At 37.1% G+C, this 22,625-nt stretch overlaps 1 long non-coding RNA gene across 1 annotated transcript in view; it reads right to left on the bottom strand.

The window, feature by feature from the left end:
• Nucleotides 1–5,363: 5,363 nt before the first annotated feature.
• The window catches only part of LOC128095979 (uncharacterized), a 46,027-nt gene continuing 28,765 nt past the window's right edge, over nucleotides 5,364–22,625 (bottom strand). Inside the window, exons 2-4 of the long non-coding RNA XR_008213496.1 lie at nucleotides 14,270–14,340; nucleotides 8,863–9,059; nucleotides 5,364–5,532 (exon numbers count right to left, since the gene is read on the bottom strand). This is a non-coding gene — a long non-coding RNA (uncharacterized LOC128095979). The remainder of the gene's footprint in view (nucleotides 5,533–8,862; nucleotides 9,060–14,269; nucleotides 14,341–22,625) is intronic.

The raw sequence follows: 22,625 nt of genomic DNA on the forward strand, positions 1-22,625 counted from the left end.
AGGAGAGTTCCCCTAGCTCCACATCCTCTCCAGCATAAGGTGTCTTCAGTGTTTTTGATCTTAGCCATTCTGACAGGTGTAAGGTGGTATCTCAGAGTTGTTTTGATTTGCATTTCCCTGATGATTAGGGATGATGAGCAATTCCTTAAATGTCTTTCAGCCATTTGAGTTTCCTCTGTTGAGAATTCTCTGTTTAGTTCTATAGCCCATTTCTTAATTGGACTGTTGGGCATTTTGATGTCTAATTTCTTGAGTTCCTTATATATTCTGGATATCAGTCCTCTGTCAGATGTGGGGTTGGTGAAGATCTTTTCCCATTCTGTAGGCTGTCGCTTTGCCTTGTTGACCGTATCCTTTGCTCTACAAAAGCTTCTCAGTTTCAAAAGGTCCCATTGATTGATTGTTTCTCTCAGAGTCTGTGCTACTGGTGTTCTATTTAGGAAGTAGTCTCCAATGCCAATGCGTTCAAGACTACTTCCTACTTTCTCTTCTAGCAGGTTCAGAGTAGCTGGATTTATGTTGAGGTCCTTGATCCACTTGGACTTAAGTTTTGTGCACGGTGATAGATATGGATCTGTTTGCAGCCTTCTACATGTTGATATCCAGTTTTGCCAGCACCATTTGTTGAAGATGCTTTCTTTTTTCCATTGTGCACTTTTGGCTTCTTTGTCAAAAATTATATGTTCATAGGTGTGCGGATTAATGTCAGGGTCTTCAATTCGATTCCATTGGTCCACATGTCGGTTTCTATGCCAGTACCAAGCTGTTTTTATTACTGTAGCTCTATAGTAGAGCTTGAAGTCAGGGATCGTGATGCCTCCAGAAGTTGTGTTATTGTACAGGATTCCTTTGGCTATCCTGGGTTTTTTGTTTTTCCATATGAATTTGAGTATTATTCTTTCCAGGTCTGTGAAGAATTGTGTTGGTATTTTGATGGGGATTGCATTGAATCTGTAGATTGCTTTTGGTAAGATTGCCATTTTTACTATGTTAGTCCTGCCTATCCATGAGCATGGTAGATCTTTCCATTTTCTGACATCTTCTTCAATTTCTTTTTTCAGGGACTTAAAGTTCTTGTCATATAGGTCCTTCACTTGCTTGGTTAGTGTTACCCCAAGGTATTTTATGTCATTTGTGGCTATAGTAAAGGGTGATGTATCTCTGATTTCCTTCTCCACTTCTTTGTCCATTGTATATAGGAGGGCTACTGATTTTTTTGAGTTGATCTTGTATCCTGCTATGTTGCTGAAGGTGTTTATAAGCTGTATCAGTTCCTTGGTGGAATCTTTGGGGTCGCTCAAGTATACTATCATGTCATCTGCAAATAGGGAAAGCTTGACTTCTTCCTTTCCAATTTGTATCCCCTTAATCTCCTTATGTTGTCTTATTGCTCTGGCTAGAACTTCAAGTACTATATTGAATAAGTATGGGGAGAGTGGACAGCCTTGCCTCGTTCCTGATTTTAGTAGAATTGCTTTGAGTTTCTCTCCATTTAATTTGATGTTGGCTGTTGGCTTGCTGTAAATTGCCTTTATTATGTTTAGGTATGTTCCCTGTATTCCTGATCGCTCTAATACCTTTATCATGAAGGGGTGTTGGATTTTGTCAAATGCCTTTTCTGCATCCAGTGAGATGATCATATGGTTTTTTTCTTTGAGTTTGTTTATATGGTGTATTATATTGACGGACTTTCGTATGTTGAACCACCCTTGCATCCCTGGAATGAATCCTACTTGATCATGGTGGATAATTGTTTTGATGTGTTCTTGGAGTCTGTTTGCCAGTATTTTATTGAGTATTTTTGCATCAATGTTCATGAGGGAGATCGGTCTGTAGTTCTCTTTCTTTGTTGTATCCTTGTTTGGTTTAGGAATTAGGGTAATTGTAGCCTCGTAGAAGGAGTTTGGTAATGTTCCTTCTGTTTCTATTGTGTGGAACAATTTAGAGAGTATTGGTATTAACTCTTCTTTGAAGATCTGGTAGAATTCTGCGCTGAAACCATCTGGTCCTGGGCTTTTTTTGGTTGGGAGACTTTTAATGACTGTTCCTATTTCATTAGGGGTTATTGGACTATTTAAATAGTTTATCTGGTCTTGATTTAACTTAGGTATGTGGTACCTATCCAGAAAGTTATCCATTTCTTTTAGGTTTTCCAGTTTTGTCGAATAGAGGTTTTTGAAGTATGACCTGATAATTCTCTGGATTTCCTCAATGTCTGTTGTTATGTCCCCCTTTTCATTTCTGATTTTGTTGATTTGGATGCTCTCTCTCTGTCTTTTGGTTAGTTTGGATAAGGGCTTGTCTATCTTGTTGATTTTCTCAAAGAACCAACTCTTTGTTTCATTAATTTTTTGTATTGTTCTCTTTGTTTCTATTTTATTGATTTCAGCTCTCACTTTGATAATTTCCTGGCGTCTATTTTTCCTGGGAGACTGTGCTTCTTCTTGTTCTAGAGCTTTCAGGTATGCTGTTAAGTCTCTAGTGTGAGATTTCTCCAACTTATTTATGTGGGCATTTAGTGCTATGAATTTCCCTCTTAGTACTGCTTTCATAGTGTCCCATAAATTTGGATATGTGGTGTCTTCATTTTCATTGATCTCTAGGAAGTCTTTAATTTCTTTCTTTATTTCTTCCTTAACCCATTGGTGATTCAGTTGGGTATTATTCAGTTTCCATGAGATTGCAGGTTTTCTGTAGTTTTTGTTGTTGTTGAAATCCAACTTTAGACCATGGTGGTCTGATAGAACACAGGAGGTTATTCCAATTGTTTTGTATCTGTTTAGATTTGTTTTGTGGCCAAGTATGTGGTCAATTTTAGAGAAGGTTCCATGGGGTGCTGAGAAGAAGGTATATTCTTTTTTGTTAGGATGGAATGTTCTGTAGATATCGATTAAGTCCATTTGAGTCATAACATCAGTTAAGTCCTTTATTTCTCTGTTAAGTTTCAATTTGGGAGATCTGTCCAGTGGTGAAAGTGGGGTGTTGAGGTCTCCCACTATTAATGTGTGGGGTTTTATATGTGATTTAAGCTTTAGTAATGTTTCTTTTACATATGTGGGTGCCCTTGTGTTTGGGGCATAAATATTCAGAATTGAGACTTCATGTTGGTGGATCTTTCCTGTGATGAGTATGTAATGCCCTTCTTGATCTCTTTTGATTGATTTTAGTTTGAAGTCTATTTTGCTGGATATCAGGATGGCTACACCCGCTTGTTTCTTAAGACCGTTTGATTGGAAAGTCTTTTCCCAGCCTTTTATTTTTAGGTAGTGTCTATCTTTGAATTTGAGATGTGTTTCTTGTATGCAGCAGAAAGATGGGTCCTGCTTTCGTATCCATTCTGTAAGCCTATGTCTTTTTATAGGTGAATTAAGTCCATTGATATTGAGGGAAATTAATGACCAGTGATTGTTCATTCCTGTTATTTTTTGGTGGTGATGTGTGGGTACTTCTATACGTTGGGGTTTACTGCTGTGGCTTTATCTGTTGCCTGTGTTTTCGAGGGTGTATCTGACTTCCTTAGGTTGGAATTTTCCTTCTAGTGCTTTCTGTAGGGCTGGGTTTGTGGATAAGTATTGTTTAAATCTGGCTTTGTCATGGAATGTCTTGTTCACTCCATCTATGGTGATTGAAAGTTTTGCTGGGTATATTAGTCTAGGCTGACATCCATGGTCTCTTAGTGTCTGCATTACATCTGTCCAGGTTCTTCTGGCTTTCAAAGTCTCCATTGAGAAATCGGGTGTTATTCTGATGGGTTTGCCTTTATATGTCACTTGGCCTTTTTCCTTTGCTGCTCTTAATATTCTTTCTTTATTCTGTACGTTTAGTTGTTTAACTATTATGTGGCGAGGGGACTTTTTTTGGGGGTCTAGTCTGTTTGGTGTTCTATAAGCTTCTTGTATCTTCATAGGCATTTCCTTCTTTAAGTTGGGAAAGTTTTCTTCTATGATCTTGTTGAATATATTTTCTGTGCCCTTGAGTTGGTATTCTTCTCCTTCTTCGACCCCTATTATTCTTAGGTTTGGTCTTTTCATGGTGTCCCAAATTTCTTGGACATTTTGGTTCATGACTTTGTTGGCTTTAGTGTTTTCTTTGACTGATGAATGTATTTCTTCTACTGTATCTTCAACGCTAGAGATCCTCTCTTCCATCTCTTGCATTCTGTTGATTATACTTGCATCTGAAGTTCCCAATCGTTTTCTCAGATTTTCTATTTCCAGCATTCCCTCTGTTTGTGTCTTCTTCATTTTTTCTATTTCCCTTTTCAGGTCTTGGACTGTTTCCTTCATTTGTTTCATTGATTTTTCTTGATTTTCTCTCAGTAGTTTATTGTTTTCTTCCAGGACTTTATTGATTTCTTCTAATTTGTTTGCCCTTTCCTCTAGTTGTTTACAGCGTTCTTCACATTTTTTTGTCTTTTCCTCTACACAAGCCTCTAGCTTCTTCATGATGTCATTCATAAGGCTGTTTTCTTCTGCTTCTTCCAATTTCTGATGTTCAGGTCTAGGTGTTGGAGGAGGGCTAGGGCCTGGTGATGCTGTATTGCTATTCATTTTGTTGTATATGTTTCTGCCTTGACGTCTGCCCATCTCCTTGTGCTTCGTTACTGGCCTAATCCGCACACTTGGTTCAGCCAGACCAGTGTTCCAAAAGGGAAGTCCGGAGCAAGATGGGAGCTGGGGGCCAGCCTCTAAGTCTCAGGAAGAGGCTTGGGGCTCAGGGGGATGGGAGTGGGGGCAGGGCGTGGAGTCTGCAGGGCCTGCCAGGGGTCTTGGAGAAGGGGATCCTTCCCGGTGGGGCTAGCAGGGAACCTGCCCGGTGGCCAGAACCTGGGGCCAAGTTGGGTAGGTCTTCCCTGGAGTGGCTGGTGCCCAGGGATGGGGTCTGGGGCAAGGAAGGGTACTCACCAGTTTTCCAAAAGGGAAGTCCGGAGCAAGATGGGAGCTGGGGGCTGGCCTCTAAGTCTCAGGAAGAGGCTTGGGGCTCAGGCGGATGGGTGTGGGGGCAGGGCGTGGAGACTGCAGGGCCTGCCAGGGGTCTTGGAGAAGGGGATCCTTCCCGGTGGGGCTAGCAGGGAACCTGCCTGGTGGCCAGAACCTGGGGCCAAGTTGGGCAGGTCTTCCCTGGAGTGGCTGGTGCCCAGGGATGGGGTCCGGGGCAAGGAAGGGCACTCACCAGTTTTCCAAAAGGGAAGTCCGGAGCAAGATGGGAGCTGGGGGCCAGCCTCTAAGTCTCAGGAAGAGGCTTGGGGCTCAGGGGGATGGGAGTGGGGGCAGGGCGTGGAGACTGCAGGGTCTGCCAGGGGTCTTGGAGAAGGGGATCCTTCCCGGTGGGGCTAGCAGGGAACCTGCCCGGTGGCCAGAACCTGGGGCCAAGTTGGGCAGGTCTTCCCTGGAGTGGCTGGTGCCCAGGGATGGGGTCTGGGGCAAGGAAGGGCACTCACCAGTTTTCCAAAAGGGAAGTCCGGAGCAAGATGGGAGCTGGGGGCCGGCCTCTAAGTCTCAGGAAGAGTAAGTGAAGTTTTTGTAGGGACTTCTGGTTCAATAATAAATACACGGAGACTTAATATTAATTATAAATGATTGGCCAATAGCTTAGGTTTGTTCCTAGCTAGTTCTTATACATTAAATTAACCCTAGGTCTCAGCATAGGACCTAGGTTCCAAAAAGCCAGCTCATGCACCAAGGACAGGTCCTGGTCCCACTGCCTAGGGGCCTCCTAGACACTTCAAGCTCATCAACTGTCTCACTTATCCAGAGGGCCTGGTCCAGTTCCGTGGGGGCTCCTCAGCTATTGGTTCACAGTTCATGTGTTTCCACTAGTTTGGCTATTTGTCCCTGTGCTTTTTCCAATCATGGTCTTGATATTTCTTGCTCATATAATTCCTCCTCTCTCTCATCGCTTGGACTCCTGGAGCTCCACTTGGGGTTTGGACGTGGATTTCTGCATCTGCTTCCACTAAATACCCAACAGTCCAATTAAAAAATGGGCTATAGAGTTAAACAGAGAATTTTCAACAGAAGAAGCTCAAATGGCTAAAAGACATTTAAGGAATTGCTCAACATCCTTAATCATCAGAGAAATGCGAATAAAAACAACTGAGATACCATCTTATACCCATCAGAATGGCTAAGATCAAAAACACTGAAGACAGCTTATGTTGGAGAGAATGTGGAGCAAGGGGAACACTCCTCCACTGTTGGTGGGAATGTAAACTTGTACAGTCACTTTGGAAATTAATATGGCGCTTCCGTAGAAAATTGGGAATCACCCTCCCTCAAGACCCTACCCAAGGAATGCTCAATCATACCACAAGGACACATGCTCAACTATGCTCATAGCAGCATTATTTGTAATAGCCAGAACCTGGAAACAACCTAGATGCCCTTCAACTGAAGAATGGATAAATAAAATGTGGTACACATGCACAATGGAGTATGACTCAATAGAGAAAAACAATGACATCATGAGATTTGCAGACAAATGGTTGGAACTAGAAAATATCATCCTGAGTGAGGTAACCCAGACTCAGAAAGACAAACATGGTATGTACTCACTCATAAGTGGATACTAGATGTAAAGCAAAGGATAACCAGACTGCAACTCACAACTCCAGGGAGGCTACCTAGTAAAGAGGACCCTAAGAAAGACACAGAGATCACCCAGTGACAGAAAAATTGATGAGATCTACATGAGAAAACTGGGAGTGGGAGGTAATGGAGGGCAAGGGTCAGGGGAAAGAGAACTTAGGGGAGTGGGAGATCCCAGTTGGATAAGGAACAAAGTGGGAGAACAAGAAGAGATGCCATGATGAATGAAGACCCCAAGGGAATAGGAAGAAGTAGAGTGCTAGAGAGGGCCCCAGAAATTCACAAAGATAGCTCCACTATAGACTAGTGACAATGGTCGAGAGAATGCCTGAGCTAACCTGCTCTGGTGATTGGATGGCCAAACACCCTGTCATGATAGAGTAAGAATTTTTTTAATGCAAAAGAACATACAAAAGAAGGTAGCAAAAACCAAAACCAGGAGAAGAAGAGAAATAGTAAAAGGCAAACAATAAAACTGGCAATGGAAATAATTTATAAATCAATAAAGAAAGGAGTTAATTATTTGTAAAATAGACAGCTATGTAACAATAATAACAACTGAAAAAATATACAAATAACCAATATCACAGATGGAACAGAGGATCATTACAGATCCTAGATGTCATAAGAGTGATAGGAGAATGTCATGAAAACTCTACACACAAAAAATGGTAACTGTAGATGAAGCAGACAAACTTCTTGGAAGGCTCAAATGTTTACATTTAACCAAATACAAAGAGATAATTTTTATGGCTCTAAAATCAGCTAAGAAAAATGAATTGATAACTTTAAACTCAAAAACATTTCATTCCCACCACTATAATAGAAAAAATATTTCCAAAATAAAATTTCAGTTCAGATATTTTCACTGCAGAATTTATCTGAATATTGAAAGTTGAATTAGCACAAATTCTATGTGTTGTCTTCCAAAACCTAGAAAAAAAATCACATTTTTGATTCATTTTATGGAGTTAGTATAATATTATACTTCATGTAAAGATAGTGCAAAATTGGTGCAGGCAAATATTGGACATGATGAAACATAATACCTTTAATGAAACATTAGCAAGTAAGATTTATATAGGTACATTATTCACTCTGACAAAGTAGAGTTTATTAGGGAGATGTAACTGATGAAATTTTTAAAATATTGGAAGAAAATTTTAATATTTCACCCAGCTGTAGTCTGGTTCAATATTTAAGATAAACAAAAGTAATTCATGATTTTAAAAAGCTAAGGAAGAAAAAATTCATTTCATATCTATTGATTCACACAAAGAAGTGACGAAATATAATGGCTACTCATACTACTGATGGTCAGAAAAATGGGAATGGAAGGTACTGCGGTTTGGATTTAGAATGTTTTCCAAAGGTACAGGTGTTGAAGATACATCTGCAACTTGGCACTCTTGGACAATGATACAAATCATCAGGAGGTAGGGTCTAGTGAAGACTGATCAATCACCAAGGCAAGTTTCCAAAGGGGTTTGGAGGCAACAGTCATCTTTTTTCATTCTGACCATGATATACTGCTAAGCTGCAAGCCCAGGGGCAAATGAGATGACCTCCCTCCACTGCATCCTCTAAACTTGTGAGTCAAAAACAATAACAATAACAAAACTTTTTATAAATAATACAATATGAGTAAACAAAACCTGCCATCACATTGGAATAGGACAAAACAAATAGAAGAAAAAGCACCCAAGAGAAAGCACAAGAATCAAGAGGCCCACTGGTTCGCACACTCAAGAATCCCATAAAAACACTAAATTTGAAGTCATAATATAAACTCAGAAGACCTGGTGCAGACCTGCAGGCCCTTGTACACACTGCCTCAGTTTTCATGAGTTTATAGCAGCTTTCGACTTGTGGATTTAGAGGACCTTATTTTCTTGGTGTCCCCCATCCCCTCTGGTTCTTACACTCTCTCTGCTTCCTCTTCCACAGGGTTCCATGTACCCTGAAGGGAGGAATCTGTTGGAAACATCCAGACCACAAACTCTTTGATCTACAATGTGGTTCTGCCTGCAAGATATGCTAGGGTAATGGTAACACAAAGTTTACGGCAGTAACCATCAATGTCTGAATTAACTTCAGGCCCACTCCACCAGATGGGACCCTTACCTGACACTGCTTGGGTAACCAATAACCTGAGACTAAATAGCTCAGGGACGGATGGTAAAGCCAAATACTACTGGTGTGAAAACAAACAAAAAATATAGCAAATGACTTCTTATGACATTCTGCTATATTCATAGATTAATGCCTCACTCACCCATCATCAGAGAAGCTTCTTCCTGCAGGAGATGGAAAAAAATGCAGAAACCCACAGACAGACACTGCACAGAGAGTGAGAGAACTTGGAGCACTCAAATAAACCTTTAGTTCCGTTCAGTTGATTGTATGAGTTTTGCTGTTACAGATTCACAATCTGGGTTATTAGAGTGAACTTCCTCAACTTCCTCAGAGCATCTGTAAGATAAACATAACTGTAACTGGAATAATACTAATATTGATAGATAAAATTCCCTTCCTAAGAAAATCAGAAGCAAAACAAAGATACCTATGTTCATCAGTCTTACTCAACATGGTGTTATAAGTTTTACATAGTACCATAAATCAGGAAAAAGCAAGAGAGATTATGCATATTGGGCAGGAAGATACAAGTGTCCATTGTTTAGGATGCATTTGTACATAGAATAATCTAAGGAGTCTACAACAGAGACAAATACAAACTCTAATTATATGTTCTTGCATCATCATTAAATACATAGACATTGAAACTTAAAGTAGTTCCATGCATAATAACAAATACACACAGGTGTATCTCTAACAAAACCAAGGAAAATTTTGGAGTAATTTGCAGTTTTTGCTCCTTTTTTATTTTTAAAGAGTATTAAAATACTCTTTAAAGCTATACTCTGTATAGCTCAGACTGGTCTCAAACTCACTATATTCCTGCCTTAACCTCCCAAGTGATGAAGAGTATAGGTATGCTCTATGTGGTCATCTAGCACATAACTTGTATCTGAAAATCATACAAAATTGGTGCAAGGAATCAAAGATCTACTGAAGTCACCTTAATTTTTGGTTTAGAGAGTCAATATAATAAAGATATCCATTGTATCAAGGTTAAAATACAGATTTCAGATAATTTTTTATTAAAAACCTTACTCATATTTTGTAGATGTTAACAAGATTATTTTAATGTTATATGAAATGGCAAAGTTATTAGAAAACACAAAACAGTTCTGCAAAATGATGAGTAAATCAAAATTAATCTAATTGACCTCAAGATTAATTACGTAGCTGTGGAAATATAATATTGGTAGAATGACAGATAAATAGATCAACAAAAGAGAATAATGTACTAAGAAATATATTCATCACTAAATAATGCCTACTGGCTTTTGATAAAGATATAAAAGTGACTCAATGGTGAAAGAATGAACAATTTAATAAATAATAGTAGAGCAACCAGACAATCATGAGAGAAGAAGTAGGGGGAAGAAGTAGCAGGAGGAGCCTAAGTCAGCTTTTTAAAATGCACTCAATAGAGATTGCAGAATTCAATGTAAGTGCCTTCGGGTTTGAGAGACAGCTCGGCTGTTAAAGGCACTTACTGCTCTTGCAAAGAACTGGAGCTGGGTTCTTAGTACCCACATTGGGCAGCTCACAACAGAGTGAGCTATAACTTCAGCTCCAAGAAATCTGATATCAGCTTCTTGTTTGCTTTGGCACATGCACTTGCACACACACACACACACACACACACACACACACACACACACACACACAAAGAGTTAAAAGTAAATATATGTTTTTTAACTATCTAAGTCTATTGGAAGAACCATGGAATGTTTAGGATACAGCAGAGCTCTACAAACATTCAGGTTCTTAATTATTTTACAATGCATGGAACACTTGGGTCTAAGAAGAGTTCTTTTCGAATTCACTATACATAATGTAAAAAACTAATGAACTGGGCTTTATCACATTATAAAACATGTTTATACAAAATACCATATTAAAGAATGAAATGACTGGCTCTAAAAGAGACTAAACTATTTGAGAAGTAAATACTAAAAAAAGAAATGGAAAAGTTTCTAGGATGCATGAAGAACTCTCTGGCAGCAAAACAGAGAAAAAGCTCAGTTAGAAATTAGAGGAAAGACACGAAAATCTTTTAATAAAATTAAATAGAATATACAAATAAAGTATAAACATACACAGAATTATGCACTATTAGGCATCAGAGAAGTGAAAATTAAAACCAGTTTATATCTGCATACATCCACTAGGAAAGCTACAGTAAAAATGATAGACAACATCAATGCTAATGAGGGTGTAATGAATTTGGATAACTTTATAAGTTGCTAGTGTGAATGTAGACAGGAACAATCATATTTGTAGCATTTTGGCAACATCTTAGAAATATAAATATGAGCCGGGCGGTGGTGGTGCACGCCTTTAATCCCAGCACTTGGGAGGCAGAGGCAGGCGGATCTTTGTGAGTTCAAGGCCAGCCTGGTCTAGATGAGCGAGATCCAGGAAAGGCGCAAAGCTGCACAGAGAAACCCTGTCTCGAAAAACCTAAAAAAAAAAAAAAAAAAAAGAAATATAAATATGAAAAGGAAGGGCATGAAATTGGGAAGCAGATGTGATTGGTAAATCCTGGGCAAAGTAGGACAGGGAGAGTCCAGTACTGGGTATGTTCAAAATAACCATGGAAGTTTATTTAAATGAGGAAGATTCTCATATGCTCCCACATTTGAATATCTGATCTCCAGTTGTTAGAAATGTTTGGGAAGCATTTTGAGGTGTGACTTTGTTGGAGGAAGTGTGTCATTCCCACATACCTTTGAAATTTTACAAGGCTCCTGTTATTTCCAGTGTGTGCTCTCTGACTCCTTCCTTTTTGTTCAAGATGTGAGTTCTTAGATGTTCCTGCCACTATACTTTCTCTCTGCCATAATGGACTGTAACTTTTGGAATCATAAGCACAGTTAAGTGCTCTCTTGCCTTATGCTCATTGTGTTTTATTATAGCAATAGAAAAGTAACACAGTAACCTTGTGTGCATGTATGAAATTCTCAAAGATAAGATTTAAAAGTCTATATATGCAGCAAGAAAAATACACAGAAATTATGTTCTTGCATATTTATCCTAAATATATAAAATATGATAACATAAATATCCATAGCAGACTTATTCATAATAAGCTAAACCTGAAAGCTAACCCTGACACCCATTACCTGTGATGATACTTGGTGTCATTTTGGACTTTTTTTTTTTTTAACAAAATTCATTGTACTATGCAATTTAAAAATAATACAAATGGTTTACTTATTACCCTAGTTGCTGTGTAATGGTAGTTCTGTATGCTGTGAATGTGTGTTGCTCTAATTGGTTGATAAATAAAACTGTTTGGCCAATGGTGAGGCAGAATAAGGTTAGGTGAGACATTCCAACTAGAGAGAGAGGAAGGAGAAAGGCAGAGAGAGGAGCCGCTGCCAGCCGCTGCCAGAAGGAGCAAGATGTAAAGTACTAGTAAGCCACAAGCCTTGTGGCAAAGTATAGGTTCATAGAAATGGGTCAATTTAAGATGTAAGAGCTAGGAAGTGAGAATTAGGCCATATACTTTGAAAATAATATAAGCCTCTGTGTGTTTATTTGGGTCTGAGCAGCTGGAGGACCAGGTAGGACACAGGAAAACTTCTAACTACACCTAGTTGCTTTAAAGGGTAAATATTTTCCTATAGGTAACAATTTCCATGTGTACTTACATGGCAGAAGGGACAAGGAAGCTCCTTAAAAATCTCTTAAATAAGAGCACTAATCAGTTCTTAAGGGGGAATCTTTCATGACTTAATAATTTCCTAAATATCCCACTACTTTAGCACTAATCCACTGGACCTCAGACATCATATTAAATGGGGACCACTAACATTCAAAATAGAACACAGGGAATAAAGCTTTGCAATAAAAACAATAATGAACTGTTATAATTCCTCATAATAAGTCCTAATTATTTGAGTGAAAGGTTCCCTTTCAAAAGATTTGTTGTAAGGATTTAAAGACTATCATTTAGGAAAACAATGTTAAATATCTGTGATTCCTACATATTATTTGCTACGAACTTGGCTATTATTACCTCAAAATGAAAAGTTAACTTAAATCTAAAATATTGAGTTTTCCCATTTAATAACATTATCTATCTTCTTGCTCAGTGTTTTACAGAATTTCATTTCATAATCATAAAAGTATCCTAAATTTATTTGTTGCTGTTATAAATGCAATAATGTCTTTCATTACATTTCCTAAATGCTTGCTATTTCTACAAAAATTATTGATTTCTAGATATTAATATTGTTCCTATAATCTTTGTTGCATACTTTGATTTATTTTAGGATTTATATATTTTTTATTTATGTGTATTTTTGCATGTCTGAGTGTGTACCAAGTGTGTAGGTGCCTGTGGAGGCCAGAAGAGGGTATCATATCTCCTTGAACTAGAGTTATGAGTCATGAACAGCTGAACATTTGTGCTGGAAATCAAATTCAGGTCTTCTGGAAGAGCAGCATGTGTTCTAAACCACTGCACTCCAGATTCTTTGATATTTTACAATCACTTTTACTTTGTTTTTTTTTTTTAAGTTTTCTAAGTACATAAATACATTACATTCAATTTTGATCATTTTATATATTCATTACTAACATGTATATCTTTGATTTGTTCCCCTATCCATAGCACTGCCTCTTAATGTCTATAAAAGCATAGTAAACAGTTGTTGCAGGTTTTCCTTTTGTCTTTGCTGATAATAGAATTTTTACTTGTTTCTAATTTTAATAGAAAATTTTCAGTATTTTCTTTCTTCCCATCAATTAGCAAATATATTAAGGAAATGTCCATCTCTGAATAATGTTGTTAAATCTGAACACATACTCTCTCTTGTCAAAAACCTTCCAACAAAGTCAATAGAAAACTCAGGCATGCCATAAATGCAATCTGCAAATATAATTTTAATTTGTCTATTAGCAATAATCTTAAAAGTAAAGACAAATGAGAGTATAATTATTTTAATTATAGTCTAAATACAGTAAACAAAGAGAACTCCATTTACAAGTAATTAAGATAATGATTATTCACGAGCTATATTGAAATGTCTTTAGTACTAAGTTTTTGACTATTGTGTTTATTTTATTGACAGCACATAACAGTAGCCTATATTCAAGGCTCAGTAGTCATGGGTCTCTAGTATAGCTACTTAGCTTTAACATTGTTTTATTGTCTTTAGAAAAACACCTATCTTTTTTTTTGTATCACATGTACACAACAGAAGGTCTGCTCCTGTAAATTCCATTTTGTTATTCTTCTCTGAACCTCAGGAAACCTATTTTCCTACTTGGAGCAGCCTTGCTCTGTCACTGACTTAACTCCTGGGTTTCTATTAGTTCATAGTCAAACTTACCTGATCTCAGGAAGCCTTCTGTGTTCTAAGTCTGGGTATATTTTTCTGCTTTCTGAATTTTGTCCTAACTTGTTATCAACATTTTCTTCTTTCCTTTCATTTACTTGTCTTTATTCTATGCTCTTGAGATCAGGGACTCCACTTTATTACTCAAATTATATTTACATATGAATGCACAAAGGTCACAGTAGGTCATTGGCAAGTACTTACTTCATGATAAGGACATGTGATGACGGCTTGTAAGGTCAGGACTCATGCCCAGCAGAGGAAAGCAATATGTTCTGGGCACAAAAGAAGAAAGAGAAAAGTTTGGTCAATAGGAAGGAGGGCAGAAAGTTATATTAAAGTATTAAAAAGAAGTGATCAAAAAATAGAATGATACTTGGGTGGCAGAAGCTGGCAGATCTCTGTGAGTTCAAGGCCAGCCTAGTCTACAGATCAAGTTCCAGGACAGCCAGTGTTATACAGAGAAACCCTGTCTTGGGGGAAAAAAAAAAAAAAAAAAAAAAAAAAAAACAACCTGGAATCACACAGTATTAAGATCCTACATTAAGTTTCATAAATCATGACTTCTTACCATTTAGGTCATAGTTCATCAGGAACAATGAAAGAATGTGTCAGTATCTATCAACATATTCTTGGGAAAAGAAGTGTAAATTGCAGGGAGCTGATGACAAAATGAACAGCTTTCTGCTTCACTGCACTAGGAGCAGAGTAAGTATAAAATGCCTTTTCGTTCTCTTTGTCTTGTTAATGGCATGAGGAAAGGATGCTTTACCAAGCATTATCCCGAAGTTTTAGAGTATCATACTCAGGTAAAGTGACCCCTTTTCAAGGCAGACTACTGGCCATAAAATCGTGGAAATGAGTATTGTTGAGTGATTTTGATGTTGAAAGTCTCTCTCTGCCTCTGGACTTAATGTTTTATATGTCTTACTTTCTAAGACATCTCTCATTGCTCCTAGAATGTTTATGAGCTCTCAACAAAAGAAAGATGCATCCCTTTTCTGAAGATGACAACCAGCATGACCCATTTCTATATTTCTTTAGAAAAATCACTGAATAACAACAACAATGGTAATAATAATGGATGCCATGTCTACATACTTGTGAAATGTGTCAGATACTAGACTAAGCACTTTATCAACATCATTTCACTCAGATGCCACAAGTGTTACAAGCAAGTGATGAGTCTACAGTTACATAGCTAAATTAACTGAGCTGGGACTTGCTCCCAATCTATCTAATTTCAAAGCCCATATATCCCTATTTTATATTTTATTACTTGCACTTTGTCAAAGCATATAGAATGGTATATTGAAAGCCACTCATTAATCTCCACTTTTGGCTGACTCCAGAACATCTGAATATCACTTCAATTTGCTCAGCTTCAGGGAGGAGCTCATCCTTGGTCACATCTGCCTTATGCTTAGACCAAAGAGAGGTGCTTTCCCAGTCTGCTACTTCATTTTTCCCTTGTGAGGATGAGCAAAATGATTGGCCCAGAACCCTGCACACATGGAGACCACTGCAGCTCAGTCAGATACTTTCTGTGTAAAGATCAATTAAAATGTGTGCTTGATTTTAAACCAAAGAAATAAGGGACAGATGGAAGAGTTCAGTTGCGGTGACTGACAGCACTCTCACAGCTGCTGGGATGATGACATTGCCAGCCACTTGTTTTCAATGAGATTGTATCTTGCTGATAACTCTTGAACAGACACAAAGTCATTTGTCTTTGAGATCCCATCTGTAAAAGCTCTAATGCTTACAGGTAGAAATACTGCCAGACACTCTCTGCCAATGGTATTCAGGTTAAACTGCACATTAGAATCAACCTAGGGAGTTTTCAAACTCTCAATGCTGGCTTAACACCCTAGGGGCCAATTTCCTCAGAACCCCTGGGATGGAGAGTCAGGCATCAGTATTCACCATTCTCTTTCTCCCCTGTGACTCCAGGGTTCAGTCAATGAGAAAATGACTGCCCTGAAAAGTATGTCTTGATTCATCATAGTTATGGAAAAGAACAAAAGGTCTTACTCTTATTATCAATGTAAAAGTCCATTGCACAACAGAAATGAAAGTGTCATCTTTTCATTAATTAATTCCCTGAAATATTTCATAATTTAGTTAGGATCACATGTCATAAAAGTGCATGCATCTGCTTGAAATATGTGTGCACTCTGGATATTTTAGAAAATATTATAATATTGAATATCAGTGTTATTAAATTATATTTATGTATGCCAGAATATATACAGAGATATATTAAATCTTATTAATTTTGTTTGCTATGTATTTCTATTGAATCACTTAAATATTTCTAATAAAAACATTTTAAAACTCTTATCAGTGATACAGTACTTGTAAATTTTATAAATGATGTATATTTAATTTTTCTGTTTTGAGGATAGGTTGCTGAATGCATTAGTGTTCTTTATTATTTATTTTGCTGGGCATTTTTTTCCTTTACTTAAATGATCCATTTCTTATTTCCAACAGTGTTACTTATTTGGACTTTATTTTCTGAAATGAATTATTGTCTCATTACTTTTGGTTAAATTAATAGATTTTTCCTTTCTTAACTTTCACTTTTGTTACAAATTTGATTTCACATAGTTTAAGAAACATTATAACTGAATTTTTGGAATGTAGTCTGAAAAATGGGACTTAAAAGGAAATTTATGTTCACTGATATTAACTGGGACTATAGATATCTTTAGAACTGCTTCCATTTTACTTTTAATTTTTTCTTCAACTTTCTCATTTCGAGATTTTGTATTTTTTATTTTCATCCATACTTTAAGAGGACCAAGGTATATGTCTGCACTTTCAGATGTTCGTCCATTTTTCCACATGCAAAATTATAATAATTTCAACTGTTAAATATTCAAGTTTTTAAATTATCTTCTTATAAACAACAAATACCATAATACATGACTTACCATTAGCTACCCATTGTCGTTGTTAGAAATGAGTCTGAGGTCCCAAGAAAATTATCAAACAATCCAAACTATTTCAAAAGGGCAAAAAGATTTGTTTCTGCAGAAGGGTACATAGTGAAGCAGGCAAGCCTATCCAGTTTTGACCAGAAGCAGTGTTCTTTCTAACCTAGTCGTTCCTGTGCCTTGATATGAGGAGTCAGCGCTTAGCCCCACACTTTTATGTGGTTGTTAACTCAAAATGGTGCAGAAAAATTTTAGCGTTGAGGAATAGAACAAAACCTTGTGCAGATACCTTGCTTTTAAGAAGTGCTTGACCCTGAAGGAATTTGAATTTCTGCCAAGTGGCCTCTTTACATTTTTTTAGTAGAATTTTGCCATTTAACCCTTTGATATAAAAACAGTTTATTTTGTTTACAATTCCTGCACCATCATGTAAGCTATGGTTAAGCAATTATTTTAAATGTTTTATACAGCAATAATATTAAATTTACATGCAGTATTATTGGTGATTAATAAATCTGTGTTCAGAGAAATCCAGTGTTTCATTTGCCATTGTTTCTCAAATCCTTCTTACTGCATGTCTAGAAAGAGACTAAAAGTATTGAGTCCTCTTAAATAATGCTTCATCTTCATTATAACTAGGCTAATAGTTTAACTGGGCATAAAAACGTTTTTCTTCAATACATGGAGGTATTCATGGTTAGTTCTTTGAATACCGTGACTAACAAAGGAAAGGCATCATGTCTTGTCAGTCTGCATTCTCTTCCTCTCTTACCATCTGTCTTTTACCTCTGAAGATTTTTAAAATTATTCCCTGTTTTTAAGATTGTAATATAATTTCATCATTTCTCCATTCCCTGGACATTTTTTAAGCCTGGGGTTTTGTACTTGTTCTACATTTTTGTCCAGTAATATGCCATGGATTTGTTAACATAAATTCTTCTGTATAAACTCTTCGATGAATGGAATTTTGTGCCTTCAGTTCTAGAACAACCCAGAAATGATCCATTCACTTATTTTTCCTTCCTATTCCCCTAGGAAATCAACTTGATCCCCTACATTGGAGAAGTCTAAACTGGAGCTTTTCAATATGCCCTGGGAATGTATGTCACCCCTCTTTTTTTTTTCTGGTTTTTTGGTTTTTTGTTTTTTGTTTTTTTGTTTTCCTCTCTGGAGACTCCTGGCTGAATTTCTGATGTGCATTATATTCTAAATCATTGGCTGTCTTTTTTGTTAATTAATTCATACTTACTCCATTATGTTTATATGATTAATTATCTAATTTCACAAAATTTCTACTTTTTATGTTCATGATGTATTTTCTCATTTTTGTCTGTTTTCTAATTTCTGCTATAGATTCATGTACTCTTCTCTGGGATCAGCCTATGCATTCTTATTTTTAATCTTTGTCTAACACGTTACGGCGATAAGTTACACACATTGATTTAATTCTTTGATTATTAGTTTATGACGAATTTTTTTTAGCATTAACTTTCCACATATATGTGCCTGTGTCGGTGTATGGTATTTGATCTGTTTGTTCTATTTTTCCTTGTATCCGTCTTCTCAGTCATCCTAGGATAAATCACACATTTATATGCAAATGTTGTTTAACTTCACTAAACACTAGTCCCTATTCTGAGCTTTGGAGAAATCTAGTTCATAAAAAATGTAAAATTCCCTTCCTGCATGAGGATTACATTCCTAAAGGGTAAACAAACAAAAATCACAGCATACTATTAAATCCTGGTATCTGTTGATGGTCTGCGTCTATTCTCACAGGACTCTTTATCCCGAATGTTCATTAGACCCTACTCTATAGTGAACACTGGAGCTACAGACGGATGCTGATACATAAAGCCACTTGTAGCCCATCCTTGGGGAAACAAGCACAGAAATGTAGAAAATGGCACTGGAAACTTTTATATCAATTTGACAAAGTAATATTGTTTCTGTCAAGTCTAACACAATGTGTCCTTGTATTTTGTATGTCTATTTTAATTTCATTTTCTATTTCACTTTAATTGAATTTTACTAACAAAAATATGCCTGAGGTTTAAGGGGAAAAATAAGACATTTCAGCAGAGAGAGTCTGATAATCGTCAGTATGGAAGTTCTTTGGCCGTGGACACCAAGTCAGTCAGGCTTTACTGTAGTCTCTTTGCCTCACACAGCTCAGTCAGTACCCTCTTCTCCTTCTTCTCTGTAGTATTCTAGAAAGGTCTTGAAGCAGGAGCACGAAACAGGGTAATGAGAAGGGTGAATATGTTCTAATTATATTACACACGTGTATGTAGAGCCACACTGAACCTCATTATCTTGTTTAATTAGCATATGCTAATGTTTAAAGAAAGCCCAGTAGCAGTTAGATGTCTGTGCTTTTCAGTTCACCATTGTAGGGTGACTAGCCTGGTCCTGACTAAACTGTTAATTTGGGACAGAACCTTTGCCAAATATCAGGCTAAAGAAGTTATTCATCTAATTATATCTATCACTAGCATTGTGACATAAAGTACAGATCCTTCTGCTTCTGGGGCATCTGAAGCAGTCAGATGAGACACTGAAGGGATGGGTAAACTCAGAGCAATGAAGCATTGATTTCCAAAGCTGATGTGAGCATTGATGTGATGGTTGTCATTAGCTCTTCACTGACCTGTTTCACCAGTTACCTTTTAAATGCATTGTGCACCAGCTCTATGGTAAGTAAGAAAGTATTCATCTGTAAAGAACAACGCATTAACTTGCCCAGGCACAGCTCGGCTAGTCCCTCCCAAAATCTTTATGCATTATTTTGTAAAACATCAAAGTTTCATGGAGCTCTAATATCCAAGGGAATATAATTCAAATTTTGTAAAATACATCTTTATCAAGGCAGGAATGTGTGTGTGCTCACTGAGCCCTGCCTCTGGCTAATTCAGCATTACAGGCAGATGCTTACATATTAGAACTGACATCCAATAAACTCTTCTCCATTGTTGGGGTTCAAAAACTAATACTGGTAGATACTAGACAAGGTGGGGGGCACATGACCTTGATATCAAATAATGTGTGTTTACCCAGATATGCCATGGGAGTTGCTGGGCAAAGGATTCGTATCACTGAGAGTCAGATCTGTACTGTCCTGATTAACGCATTGTTCTGTTCTTTTCTCCTCTTCATATCGCTCTCTTTTGCTATCTATAGTCTGCTGCACATTTTGAATCCAACATTTAGCCATATTATCTCTTAAGTAGACATCAAATTCCATTCCAAACTTACAACATAGAAGATTTCTGTAGAACAAAACAAAATTTTGGTATTTGACTGCTATGTGATGTTTTGATTCATTTTCTTCTTTCTTTATCTAGTAACATTAAAATTTGAACTTTTCTTTTACAAACACAATACTTGAATCTTCATTTTCTATATAATAATCAGTCCTAAAGTGGTATTTCTTCATGTAAGCTCTGCTCATGGAAGTCATATTCACAACCAAATGTCATCTGGCTTGAGCTTTACAATAGAAATTGAATATTAATATGGAAAGTGTGCTTCTATTTCACAGGTTAGGCCACTGAGATTCCAAATAGATAGTCAACCAAGAATCTATAACTGTTAAAGTGCAGTAGCACCATTTAGGGCCTTTAACAATGTTCTCTTCTGTGTAATGTTCTAACACTATAGTCCTGCGAGAACCATGATTCACAGAAAATTAAGAATAGAAGTATAAAAGTAGTAAATAAGGTGTTGGTATATTCCCACCAAGGAGTAAATGGTACATAAAATTCACAAATGTTGGCTAGAGTGAGATATCACTTTAGTGTTTTTTATTGTCTTTCTATCTCTGATTCCTTAACCACCAAAACAAAATTGGGAATTAATATATTCATACTATAGGGATGAGGCAGTAGAAATGGTACCCTTTCTTCCATCCATTCTGGTTTAAGATACTAGAATTCCCTTCTGGAGCTGAGATCATCCATATTTGATCTTCAAGTTTAGGGATGTAATGCTTCCTCCAGAACATGAAGCTAGTCTTAGCAGAAATAGCCAGAAATAGAAGCAGAAGCAGTGCTGCCACCAGTACACATTGTTTAATGTCTATAATGATAGGTTTCTAATCAAAGCAAAATCACTTCTCAGAGCAATATGTATTCTAAGCTGCACAGGCTGGGTGAAATATGTCCAAGGAATGCTATTCACAGAGTACAAAGGTGTAGTGGGTAGCTGTTCCATCTTTGCCCTGGAAGTACTAACCCCATTGAGGCTTCTGGTAACTGTCACACCTGTGAGGCAGGGCCAAGAGAGGAGCCCTTAAGACCCAAGATCTGGATGTGCCGGCTCTCTTGGTTCCTGGATCCTGGACACTGGAGGTAGATCGAGCAGAGTTCTATAGAGAACACCGCTGGACTGCACTTCACCTTTCCCGGACCCTGTAACCTATCCCTTTACTTGTAAGTTATCCCACAAAATAAACCTCCCTTTTAACTACATGGAGTTGCCTTAATACTTCCACCAATACAAAGAGTTATGCAAATACTGATTTTTGTTTCACCCATATTGAATTTCCCTACAAGGCATGCATTTTATTGTAAATAATGGGTTAACTTGTTGAGCTTCCAAACTTCAAGCACATATCATAGTAGTAACAGTAAATTAAAAACAATTTGATCTTGACCTTATAGCAACTGTTTAACTTTTCTGTGTTGCTATATTCCTCATAGAACAGTCAAATAACATCTTGAGATAGCAAGATTGAATATAATTAGGACTATCTAATTACACATTTACAAGGTATGTTCAGACACACATATATATTTTCACTTTGTAAGTGAAATGCAAGTTCCTTGAAGTAAGGAATCACATTTCTTCTGTCTGTAGCTTTCACAGAATTACAGTTGAAAAAAATAATTACTGTTAGATCAGGAAAGCTTTGGTGTCCTTTAGAATAACCCCCCTAATTTTACAGGTAATGAAATAGGAATCTAGTATCTTAGCAATGGAGGACTTGCCTAAACTTAGATGGAAACTGTTCTTTGATGTCCACTCCATTATACTTTGTAGAAGGTATTGGACATACAATTTTCCAATAAATGAGGGACAACCAAAAGGAATTTTCTCTTTGTCAGTGGTGCCATTTTTTCCTTTGGGACTGCATTTTCCCCTCATTTCATTAATACAGTTTCAAATGAAAATATTTCCACTGATATCAACCTGACCCTGTAGCAGGAGTTAAGAGTTTTATCTGTGTGTGCCATATCCAAGCTGTAGCATCTTGTCTCCTCACTAAGATTTTCTCCTTGGAGTCCCTACTCTGCAGCTAAAGCTGGTCTCACTGCTCCCCACCATTTTCATTTGTTCCCTACTCTCTAGACACAGTCCTTAAATATTCCAAATTATGTTCCCATTTCCTGGTTTTTCTACTTATTTCTTCTGCCCTGGAAATGCCTTTCCCTTAGAGATTTGCTGAGCTAATCAGCATGTATTGACCTTCTGACTTCCTTACAGAAACAAAGCCTCAATAGACATAGTCTTTCCATAAGGACAAAAATATTTTGACATATTCACCTCAATTTCACCTCAGAGTGTAGCCTAGCTCATATTCATTAATTCATAAGTTGACTAGAAATCTCCATGCTCAT

The sequence above is a fragment of the Peromyscus californicus genome, unplaced genomic scaffold, assembly GCF_007827085.1.
Source record: "Peromyscus californicus insignis strain IS unplaced genomic scaffold, ASM782708v3 Scaffold_5__1_contigs__length_169319896, whole genome shotgun sequence".
NCBI classification, from domain to species: Eukaryota; Metazoa; Chordata; class Mammalia; order Rodentia; family Cricetidae; genus Peromyscus; species Peromyscus californicus.